Raw genomic sequence first — 12,043 nt, 5'->3', positions numbered from 1 at the left:
AAAATGATTTTAACAAAGATTTTAAAAGAACATGATGAAGCAGAGACACGGTGAGCTTTGTGGGTGTGGAACCTATGAAGCTAAACAGGGCCCCGTGATTAGAAGGGCCCCCCCACTTGGTTTAATTCTCCATAGCCACCATCTTGAAATTCTTAATAAGATTTGAACAAGGGGTCCCACATTTTGGTGTTGCACTGAGCCCAGAAATTATGCAGCTTGTTCTAAGCGGATATATCGCCCAGAATTCATTCTCTCCTTCCCCAATCCAACCCACATGTACATTCACCCCGACTAAAGTTTTCACATAAGAATTCCTTTCTAGTATGTCTTAGGAAATGTTTATGCTTTTCCAAATTCTGAAGAAAAAGTATCAGTAAAGAAATTGGGATAATGAGAAACAGTAATCCTCCTGCAAAAATTGAAGCTTAACAATCAACATAGAAATTTTATTTATTTAGGCTGCCCCATGGCATATGGAGTTCCCAGGGCCAGGGATCAGATCAGAGCTGAGATCCATAGATCTCAACACTGGATCCTTAACTCACTGTGCCAGGCTGGGATCAAACCTGCATCCCAGGGCTCCAGAGGTACCACCAATCCTGTTGAACCGCTGAGACATTATTTGTTTGAATCCACCAATGTCAAATCAGAAAGCAAGAGCAGAAACACAAACAGGTTAAGTTTAACATTCCTGGGAAGCAGAATAGGAGCACAGGGGAGAGAAATGGCTGTGATCTAGTCAATCAATCTTGCTTGTAGCTCTTGTCCTGTGTTTGTGGCTGCGATGGCTACTGTTGGCAAGTCATTCTTGTAAATAAAATAAATATTATTAAGTTTATGTGCACGTATACTTTATATATATACATATATATGTGTGTGTGTATATATATACACCTTGTTAACGATATTCTCACAAATAACAAATGTGGGGAGCAAAATAAACCCCTCAATGGGCAATTTTGACATCTGATTTCATATAGTGCTTTAACCACTGGAGATTCCCATACCTAAATATTAAGCAATAATGTTCACTGGTATTTTCCAATGTTTGATCATGTACTACAGGTATAGTTATTTGCAAATTCACTAAACTTACGATTTCTTATTTATTTAGCTGTTATTGTTAGATATCCATAGTAACATGCAGACTACCAAGAATGTTCCCTGTCCTTTAAGAATAACATGATTGCAGGAAATTCTAAGAACCCCCAGGAATTCCAACTTCTCATTTGTAAACTCTGAAGATGAATATCAATTTGGAAACATGGGTTCTATGTATAATTGTTTATATACAAGTTCCAGCCTCCCTTGCAGCTAGTTATAGTTACATTCTAAGTTTGGGCCAGTGAGATGCAAGCCCAAGTAAAGTAGGCACATACAGGGCCATGATTTTATGAGGAAGCTGCTCACCCTCCACTTACTCTTTCCTTCTTTTTCTTGGCCTGGAAATGATGAAAACTGGAGGAGTCACCTGGGACCAAGATATGGACAGTATGTGTTAAAGAAGACAGAGTGGCTCTTCCAGTGCGTCCCCTGGATGACCTTGTGGAACAGAACTACCTACCTGCCCCAGCCCATCTGTTAAATGTGAGCTGAATCAATCCTGTTTTATCTAAGCCCTCTATATCTTGGAGTCTCTTTTTTTGTAGCAGTTTAGCTTATGTGAGCATATACAGGAACATGCTTATGCTGTAACACTACTTGACAAAGCATCACACACAATGTCTGTCACGTCACATTACATTATTCTGTACGTGGTATTACACACAATTGTGTGTACAGTTCCAAAAATCTGCAGATGCTCCAGTCCCTTCCATAAAATGGCCTAGTATTTGCCTATAGCATAGATACATCCTCCCATATACATTAAATCATCTCTAGATTAATTACAACACCAAATACAATGTAAATAATTTGTAATAATGCTATATAAATGGTTGCCAGGGGAGTTCCTACTAGGAACCATGAGGTTGTGGGTTCAATCCCTAGCCTCGCTCAGTAGGTTAAGGATCTGCTGTTTCCATGAGCTGTGGTGTAGGTTGCAGATGCTGCTTGGATCTGGCATTGCTGTGGCTGTGGCGTAGGGCCGGCAGCTGTAGCTCCCATTAGAGCCCTAGCCTGGGAACCTCCATATGCAGCAGATGTGGCCCTAAAAAGAAAAAAAAAAAAGTTTGCCAGCATGCAGCAAATTCAAGTTTTGCTTTTTGGAACTTTCTGGACTTTTAAAAAAATATTTTCAACTTGCAGTTGGTTGAATCCACAGATGCAGAGCCTGCAGATACAGAGGACTGGCTCTATGTACAATATCAATCACTAAAAAATCCACCAAGAAAATGCCCAGGAGAAAATATGTCAAAAGCCTGACAAAAAAAAACAAAGGAGATGGAAGAAGCCAAATCAGACACTGTTCCAGAAAGAATTAGGTAGTACTATCTCTACAGTCATTAAACTACTATTTATTGAACACTGCTTACGTTCTGAGCAGGGAGCTAGAATAGAGAGCAAGAAAGACACATTTCCTGTTTGTATAACATTTAGGATGAAACTAGAAAGGAAGACGTTTGTACATATTTACCAGCATGAATGATGTGAAATATTTATTCTCTCCTTTCTGTAAGTCTTTCTCCAGGGGAATAGGAATATTGGTGAGATGTGGGGTTTTGGATAATCTCAGCCTCCTCAAGGACGGGTCATTTATTTCCTAATGCCTACTAGAAGCGGAGGTTTCATCAGGAGGTGGCCGGCCCCTGCAGCAAGAATGGGCTAAGAATGGGCAGAAGAACTCCGAGGGTTTCATTTACAGTCCTGCCACTCCTCTTGAGAAGCCTCCACCCAGCTTCCCTAGCCCTGGGCTAACAGAGACTGGAAAATACCCCAGCTCCATATGTTCTCTGTGTCAAGGGAGCCCTCCTTATCTGAGAACACATGGCTGGCTGTTGGGTCGCCATCCTGGGAAAACCAAGAGCATCTCTTAGGTTTGGGTTTGGGGGAAAAGCAAAGAAAGCTGAACAAACACAAGAGTGGAAATTTGGCACTTGTTTTATATGGGAGCTATAATTTTTGTAGCCTTAAAAAATGTGAGAAACTCTAGTGTTCTGCTTAGCAGAAGTCATTAAGCATCCTGTAAGGGGCTGTTTGAGTCAGTGAGAGGGGCTCAGTTTGCTGTTCAGTAATTCTCGGTGTTTACCGAGGACTTTATCTGCTCATCTGTCCATCTACCTACCTGGCGAACACGTCCTGCTTTGCCAGCCACTGCAGGGCATTTCTGTGCACATACCTGTCAGATTCCATTTTTCACCATAAGTTTCATTAGGAAATAGAGGCTGAGCGTTCTTAGAGGCACTTTAAACAGCTAAAAAATAATGAAGGAGAAGTCAATGCAATTAGTCAAGGCTTTGGCCGTAGGATTGGAACAGCGAAGGAACTAATTATGCGCCCCAGGCACCCACACATTGATTTGCCACATCATCAGGCCACAATAAAGAATGTCTCAAAGCTGTGCATCTCACCCGGCAGGAGTGAAACAGGAGTTACCTTGGTGAATTCCGTAAAGAAGGCTGAATCTTACAAGACAGAGTCTGCTCTTATTTAGCCATTATCTGTTCTTCCCTTCTTCCTTACTAATAGAAGTAAGATTTTACTCAGCCTGACCATATGCCCAGTAATAGAACACATTTCCTAGTCTCCTATGCAATAATAAATGGCCAATGAAATGTTGGTGGACGTCAATGGAGTCTTCTGGGAAGGCTGTCCTTCTCCCCTTCCTCCTTCTACCTGAAATATGGATGTGATGAATGGAGTTCCAGCAGCCATCTTATGACCAGGAGGCAATCTTGGGGTTAGCATTCATGAGCCTAAGATGGAAGAGCAGAAAGACTGAAGAAGGCTGGTTCCTGGATGACCATGAAGCTGCCATACTGCCATGGGATTCTCAGCCTTTAGACTTCATGTTGCCTGACAGAAAAATAAATCTTTATTTATGACAACTATTAATGCAGATATCTATTTCTAGCAGCAAGTCTAATTTTAACACATACAACATACATTCAGTTTCAGTCTTTCCCACAAGTTTTTCCAAGAGTCGCCAGAAAACATCAATCATTGACTGAGACAGTCATTCATCCACATTTTTGTGTGTGTGTGTGTCTATTTTTTGCCTTTTCTAGGGCTGATCCCGTGGCACATGGAGGCTCCCAGGCTAGAGGTCCAATTGAAGCTGTAGCCACCGGCCTACACCAGAGCCACAGCAATGCAAGATCCGAGCCACATCTGCGACTACACCACAGCTCATGGCAACACCGGATCCTTAACCCACTGAGCAAGGCCAGGGATCAAACCTGCAACCTATGGTTCCTAGTCAGATTCATTAACCACTGTGCCATGATGGGAACTCCCATCATTCATCCACATTTACTCAATGCTCACTGTAGGCCCAACTCCGTGGTCCACATGAGGGGATGGGAAGATGAGTAGACATGGTCCCTGACCCTGGGCACAGTTCCCCACTTCCTCCTTAGAATGAGCTGCTCTTGGACTTCCCACTGTGGCTCATCGGTAATGAGCCTGACTAGTATCCATGAGGATACAGGTTCGATCCCTGACCTTGTTCAGTGGGTTAAGGGTCCAGTGTTGCTGTGAGCTGCAGTATAGCTCACAGATGTGGCTCGGATCCCACGTTGCTGTGGCTATGGCGTAGGCTGGCAGCTGCAGCTCTGATTTGACCCCTAAGTTGGGAACTTCCATATGCCATGAATGTGGCCCTTAAAAAAAGAAAAAAAGGAATGTGCTGCTTTCTCCACTGAACTTTGAGTCTCTGTTCGAGTTGCCTTGCAAGAGAGGAATTGTATAAACTGCTGGAAGGCACAGAAACTGCCTTGTTCATTTTAGTATCTCCCCCCCCCCCGCCCCCGTCCCTGGCCCAGTGCCTCCCCCTTCGTGATCAATGTCCATGGCAAGGGTACATAAAAGTTGAGCCTGCAGCCCAGCCCACCTTGTTTCAGCAACTGCCCACATCTGCCAGGTTCTGACCCAGCATTCACTGAAAATGCCCACCTTACTCCAGCCACGTGCCTTGGGGTTCAAACCCCCATTTCATCCTCACCATTCTCCTCAGATAAGATGTGGAGGAAGATGGGGCTTCCTCTCAATTTTGACGCTGCGTCTCCATCCTGATCTTGGTTCAGGTATGGCCTTGTCAGCTCAGCCAGGTCCCAGCACCCTCAGGCAATGGGTACCCTTGCATCCCCCTGACCAACCATGGGTATTCAGGGTGAGAAACCATCCAACCTGCCAGGCAGTGGCCTAGTCTATCAGTTGGTCTAGAGTAGGCTAATCTCTGAAGATCAAGGGTTTCATTGAAGGGGAGCCAGTGGGCCTCCCAGGGTACCTTCTCAGGGGTCGTTTTTAACAATGGAATTGCGTATCAAATACAACGTTTGTTTCTTTCCATCATTCTCAAACTTCTCCTGAGTCAGTTCCCAAGTCCCCCATGACCAAGGCAGGCTGTCTGCCAGGTCCTTACTCTGGCCAGCTGGTGGGGGGCAGGGGGGCAGCGAGGGCAGCAGTCTTGGGGTCTGGGCTCAGAATTTGCTGGAAGGTGGTGTGGTCTGAATACCAGCTCCAACCCTTTCCACCTGTAGGACTTCAGGCAAATCACTTAACCGTGCTAAGCGTCAGTTTTCTCGCCTGTCAAATGGGGACAACACCTTGACCTTAGAGAGTTGCTATAAAGATGAGCAGAATCGGGATTTCCCATTGCGGCTCAGTGGTTAACAAATCTGCCTAGGAACCATGAGGTTGCGGGTTCAATCCCTGGCCTCGCCCAGTATGTTAAGAATCCAGTGTTGCCGTGAGCTGTGATGAGGTTGCAGATGCGGCTTGGATCCTGCATTGCTGTGGCTCTGGCGTAGGCCGGCAGCTGCAGCTCCAATTAGACCCCTAGCCTGGGAACCTCCATATGCCGCGGGATTAGACCAAGAAATGGCAAAAAGACAAAAAAAAAGTGAACAGAATCAAAATGCAATAGCCTTTAGCCCTGTTCCTAGCTTTCAGGAAACGGCAGCTATCATCATCAGGACTGGTATAACCTGGCATCATTTTTTGTTAGAACTGTCTCATAACTTGGTGAATATTAAACACATTTCAGGTTCTGATATTGGTAAAGACTCTCAATTAGATTTTGTGTTTTCTTTGTGGAGGGAGGGGTAAAGTTTAAAGTGATTTTCACCTATTTTTTTTACCTCCCTATTTTATTTCCCATTTTCTCTAGTGATGTCATTTGTCTTTTAAGTTATAAGGAAACAACTAAATTGCAATCAAAGCTCTCAATCGAATATCCATGTTCTGAAACATCCTTCTTATGATCCGACTGGGTCAACTTGCTTTTTTTTTTTTTCTTTTATGTAGTTTACAGCAAAGGGTCAAATTACCTGCCCGTTTTCTTCCCAGGACGCTCCCATGCGTGGACATGTCTGAGGTGTGTTGAGACAGACAGAAACATGAAGACACACGTGGGAATAAATGTGTACATGTCTTTAGACTTTATTTGGGGAAACTGGGCTTTCGCCATCATCCAAGTTCAACAGAGATGGCTCTGCAGACCAAACAGTGGTTAGTCGTTGACACCAAAAACCATTTGCAGCCCCAAATAGACACAACAAATCTGGAAAGGAATTTTTAAAAATCCAAACCTTGCAACCCACCCCTCACCCTAGACTACTTGAGGCATCAGAAGCGAAGAGAAATATGCTGCCAAGAGGAGGCGGGAGGCCAGGTGGATTCCTCAGGCTGCAGCAGGTGAAAAACACATCTGCTAAAGCGGAGCACATTTGGGGGTTTGGGATGGAAAAGCTGAGAGTGCTTATGAGACCAGGCCCTTGGTCCTGCCTCCCCTCTATTCCCACCGTGAAAAGCTGTCCACCCTTAGGGCTGGGTCATCCCGATGCCAGTGCTATTAGGGGCAAAGCAAACAACAGGGATTCTGGCTAAGGCCGAGCCTGCACAAGCCTGAAAAATCTAGATGGCAACACAGGTAAGCGGGGTGGGTGGCCCGACACCAAAGGGCTGGAGAGCGTTTGGGGGACCGGGAAGGCGGGCCCTGCAGGAGAAGAGAGCCGCCCCCAGGGGGCGCTGTCTAAGCAACCCTGGCTGGCGGTTGCTAGGCAGAAATGTAGGCCTTGGAGCCAGATCTTCAGATGTTTTAAGAGATGCTATAAAACTCCTGATTTTCAAATGCTGGCAACTGATTCAACACATTTTGCAATGCTGTGTACTGACTGAAGAAAACAAATCTGTCGGCTGGATCTGGCTCGCAGGCAGCCCGCTTCTGAATTGGGTGGGAGCTGACTTTTATCTTACCTCTGAAGCTTGGGGTTTCAGGGACTGGGTTGAGAGCCCACATGGAACCACGTTCACTCTTCTGCCCAGATCTTCCTACTGCTAAATTAATCTAGCCTAAGAACTCCTTTGCAGCATTGAGAAAAGCGAAGCTTCAAAATCAAAGTACAAACCCAGACAAAAACCTTCCAGGTAGAAGCCTCAAAGATTGAGCTCTACTTTTATTTTTTTATGTATTTTGTCATGTCCCAGAATGCTTGGCCATTTTAAAATCACAGGTGGAAGAAGAGTCCTGAGCCTCTGTAGTTCCCAGGACAGGGCAGTTTGGGGAAGGGCGGGAGAAAGAAAGGATGGTAAGTGACAGTGACACACCCAAGACCACCCAGGAGGTTGGGGGGGGGTGCTGGTCAGGGGCCAAATTTACTTTCCTCCTTCTCTGACTCTTAATTTGAGGCCTATATTCCCAAGCCACCCATGGAATTTGGAATATCCAGACAATGGCTCTGGCAGGTTCCTTGGGGAGCAAATCTTGGAGAGAGAAGCACTGTGTGTGGGTGGGAAGAGCAAGGGCAGAGACTGGCTCAGCGGCAGTGCCGAGGGGAAACTCCTGCCCCCACCAGGGGGTCAGGGTGGCACCGAGGTCTTTTGCCCCAAGCAAACAAGGACTGTCCCCGGGAGCCCAAATGTAGAAAAAGCCAGCGCATCCTGGGTCGAGGACGCGAATCAGAAAACACATACTGCACAAAAATCTCAAATTCCAGGCAAGTGCTGTAACAAACAACCCAGCCAGCCAAGACTTCTAAAGGTTGACGTCCTCCTCTTCCTGCACAGCGGGCCTTCACCACTGCAGCACATCTGGGGAAAGGGAAGAAGAGGAAGGCGAGGAACAAAAAAAAAAACCCACAAAAGACAAGGTACGGCTTCCCAGCCTGTGATTAAGCCCTAAAGGGCTGGCTTCTAATCACTGCAGCCCCGCACCCGCTTGGCGTTTCCCCGCAGATGCTAAAGTACCTCCTTCACCCAGGAGCTCATGCGAACCTTTCACTTTGTTCCCTAGGGCTCAGGCACTGGGGCTGCTCAAAAAGATGTGGGAGCTTGCACAGCATTGTGGGTACCGACATGCAAATGAGGAGCGCAACCAAGCGTGTCCCACATTGCTTCAGAGGACCTGAATTTTTTATGGCTTGTATGTGCTGTTTGATGTTTTCATTGTCTCCCAGCATAACTGATATGCATTCCGATTCTGACAACTAGAAGTTTTTTTTTTTTTTTTTCTTTTCTGGGAGCTGATCTTCTCTACCTTAAAAAACAAAACAAAACAAACCAAAACCAAAAACAAAAAGAAAACAAGGGTGTGGGAGGGGGCGAGAACAAAAAAATCCACCGTAACAAACTGAGGTTACTTTAAGAAGTGAAATATTTGAAGCAGTTGAACCACAGATGCAACCAGGAAAAGAAAACATGTTGATTCTCTTAAATTCCTTGGAGGAAAACAACTCTGGCTTGTCTACTTCATTTAAAGGGACAACTTCCAAAAGGAGCAGAGTAGGGAGAGAGTGATTCTTTTTTTTTTTTTTTTTTTAATTTGATGATGGTCAGTCATGAAGAGCCCATTTCTATTACGAAATATACACCCTTCCCATCTGTTTGCACTTGCTCTTAATTAGAAGTTGGGGGCGTTTATTTGGAAAAAAGTGAGAGTCTGTTGGACCCTCTCCTGTCCTACACACACACACACACACACACACACACACGCACACGCGCGCGCGCGAGCTCGCGCGCACATCCCACTCCAAGGACTGAGTGTGAACTTTTAAGGGAACCGTTTTTATTGTATAGTCATTTGCCCTTACGAGATCCAGAAAACCTTAACCCACACCAAATACCCAGGTTCAGTGGTTTTTCTGGTTTGGCTGAGGGAAGGAATGGAGGAACAAATCACAAGAAAGTCACTTCTGAGAGAATCGTGTCAATGTCTGCTCCCCACCTCCCAGCTCAGGGCGCCAAGATGATGCGGGCGACGGGCTGCATTGCAGAGGGCCTGCATGAACCTGGATGGGGAGCTTTGAAGCACTCCAGTTTCCTTCCAGCCTTAACCCCACAGAGAGAAAACAGCGCAAATCTTATAAATGCGAGCACAGTGGCAAGGTCTATAAAAATCCCAGCACACCTTGTATTTTGCTCGCCATTCTCCCCATCCAAGGTCTTGCAATTCCATATCCCTCCTTTGTCCAAACTGGGCATCATGCTTTCCTTTCAGCCCCGTTCCTGTGCGTCTATCTGCCTTGGACACCCTTGTCTACCAATAAAGTTGAAGCTTCCCACTCTCCAGGGCCCCCACTCCCGCCCTCCATTCCTTGGACAGGTGTGACCCAGCTGCTCTTTCCATCCTTCCTTGGAACTTTCTCCCACCTCCTGGAAATTCCTCCAATGGCACAGCAGGAGGCCGCCAGGTTCCAAGGCCAGAGCTGCTTGGAGGGGCCGTCAAGGTCAGAATAGCTCCTCAGACAACTTGCATCTCCATCCTCAGCTCCCTGCTGCCCGCCTTATGCACGTCAGTGTTGGAAGTATTTATGAATGAGAGCACACAGCATCTTATTGCTTATGCAATAGTTTTATGCACATTATGTCTAATTCCCACTTTCAAAGCCTAAGAGATGGGTATTATCATTTCCACTTCCCAGGTGATAAAACTGAGGCTCTGAGGAGGCACGCACATGGCTTCCCCAACTGTTAAAGTCCAATCCCAGTGACCTCCCAGCCACAGGCTGCTTCTCCAAAAGAGACACCTCTTAGCCCTTTGCCATTTTCAAATCACTTCCACAGACAGTACTTCTGGGACTTGCACGATGACCCTGTCAGATGGCTAGGAATAATAATACTGTTTTTACAAATGCAGGATCGAGTCGCATAAATCCCTGGATTCCCACGCAGTCCCATCTTCTTCTTTCAGAACCTTCTTTGGAAGACCATGACAACTGCAGGGATGAAAAACGAGTCTGGTTCTCCCCCAGCATAAGCTCCCAGGGGTCGGGGGTGGGGGTGGGAGGGAGGTCAGATGGGAATTTGAAGAAGCCAAGTTAACTTTTTCAATTACAAAAGCCTTTAGAGACTTAATTCACCCAAACCACCCTCAAGACCACAAGAATTTATGGACCTTCTAAATATATCCAAACGAGTCTCCGGAAGTATCTCAGGTGGCCATAATCCAGCTCTGTAGAGCATATGAATACATTTAAAATAGCAGTAAATGTTTCCACCCTTATAATTTGTTTTTTATGACTGAAGGTATCCCAAATAGAAATGTTGGCAGTCACCCGTTTAATAATTTGATTTCTATTTAACTTATCAGGGTAGAAATGGAAGCACAGTAGGCTTACATACCAGAACTTGGTTTATGTGCTTTCAACTTCAGAGCCAGGCAGTCCTGATTTCGTACTGACAATAAAAATAGAGATATGAAAGTTCTCACCCTCCATCCTCGGCTTCCAGCTCAGGTACCCTTGTGTCCTGTTTTCTCTGGAGCATCTCAGAGGTTTCCCATGGGAGAAGGAGAGCGTCTTCAAATGGACTCAGCTTTTCAAAGAACAAACAGGAGGAGGATTTTTTGAGACAGGTTTTGTGGTGGTGGCTACAGTAGAGCCCAAGGGGGGAAAAAAAATCAACTGGCACAAATTAGGGTGGACACGAAAAGAAACAATATTCCTAACTGCACATAAAAGCTGTCCGAACATCCCCCACCCGACCCCACCCCAGCACCCTCACATTGTTTAGATTTCAGGCGCTTGAAGAAAATGTATTTCTTTTGACATTTAATAATGTCTGTTGACATGCAACATCCCTGCTAGGGCTTTTCATTTTTTTATTAAATGATGTAAGTTCTGTAACTGATACCAGTTGTCATCAAACATCATAAAGCCAATCATGCCTCAAGTCATCAATATTTATTGTCCCTGGTGGGGGAGAGGCTGTTTTCAGTTTGGGGCAGATGGGTTTCATTTTTAAGCAGAGCAGTTAAAGCAGACGCACCTAGTATAAAATATCAGACCGGCAAGGATCCGCCGACATGGTACAATTGAGATGTTCACGCAGTTGAAAGGAAGAGGATGGGGGAAGAGAAGGATAGAGAAGGGAATGAGAAGGAAAGAGGGCAGAGGACAGGCCCAGAGGAAGGGGGTGGAAATAATGGAAGTGGGGAAAGAAAAAGAAAGGCATGGGAAAAAGAAAAGAGAGAATGTATATTCATCTGACGTATAGCAAACCCGTGAACACCAACTTCTTTTCTGTGGAAGGCCATCCAGAAGGACATAGGGCAGCAGAGGGAGACACCGTGTTCCCTCCGAGGTGGAGGGCAGGCTGAGACCCCAGCAAAAAGGGAGTTAGAGAAAGTGAAAGTGAAACAGAAGAGAACAAAAATAAAAGAGAGGATGTGAACGACGAGGCAAAGGGGACAGATAAAATGTGAGAGAAAGTGAAAGACACAAAATGAGAAAGCAAACAAACGAGAGAGTGAAAAACAATGAAAAGAGAAAAAGTGCCCACTGTGGCTCAGCAGGTTAGGAACTTGACTGGTATCCATGAGGATGAGGGTTCAATCCCTGGCTTTGCTCTGTGGGTTAAGGATCTGGCATTGCCATATGCTGTGGTGTAGGTTGTAGATGCAGCTTGGATCTGGTGTTGCTATGGCTGTGGTGTAGATTGGCAGCTG

General features: G+C 45.6%; 1 long non-coding RNA gene across 1 annotated transcript; it reads right to left on the bottom strand.

Annotated features, from left to right (window-relative positions):
- Nucleotides 1–9,185: 9,185 nt before the first annotated feature.
- LOC125116468 (uncharacterized) lies at nt 9,186–11,695 on the bottom strand. Its single transcript, XR_007132338.1, has 3 exons — nt 11,365–11,695; nt 10,808–10,911; nt 9,186–10,313 (listed from the first exon to the last, which is right to left on the bottom strand). It is a non-coding gene; the product is annotated as an uncharacterized LOC125116468 (long non-coding RNA).
- Nucleotides 11,696–12,043: the final 348 nt, after the last annotated feature.

This window comes from Phacochoerus africanus, chromosome 15, assembly GCF_016906955.1.
Source record: "Phacochoerus africanus isolate WHEZ1 chromosome 15, ROS_Pafr_v1, whole genome shotgun sequence".
Classification (NCBI taxonomy): domain Eukaryota; kingdom Metazoa; phylum Chordata; class Mammalia; order Artiodactyla; family Suidae; genus Phacochoerus; species Phacochoerus africanus.
This window is presented reverse-complemented; position numbering and strand designations above follow the sequence as displayed.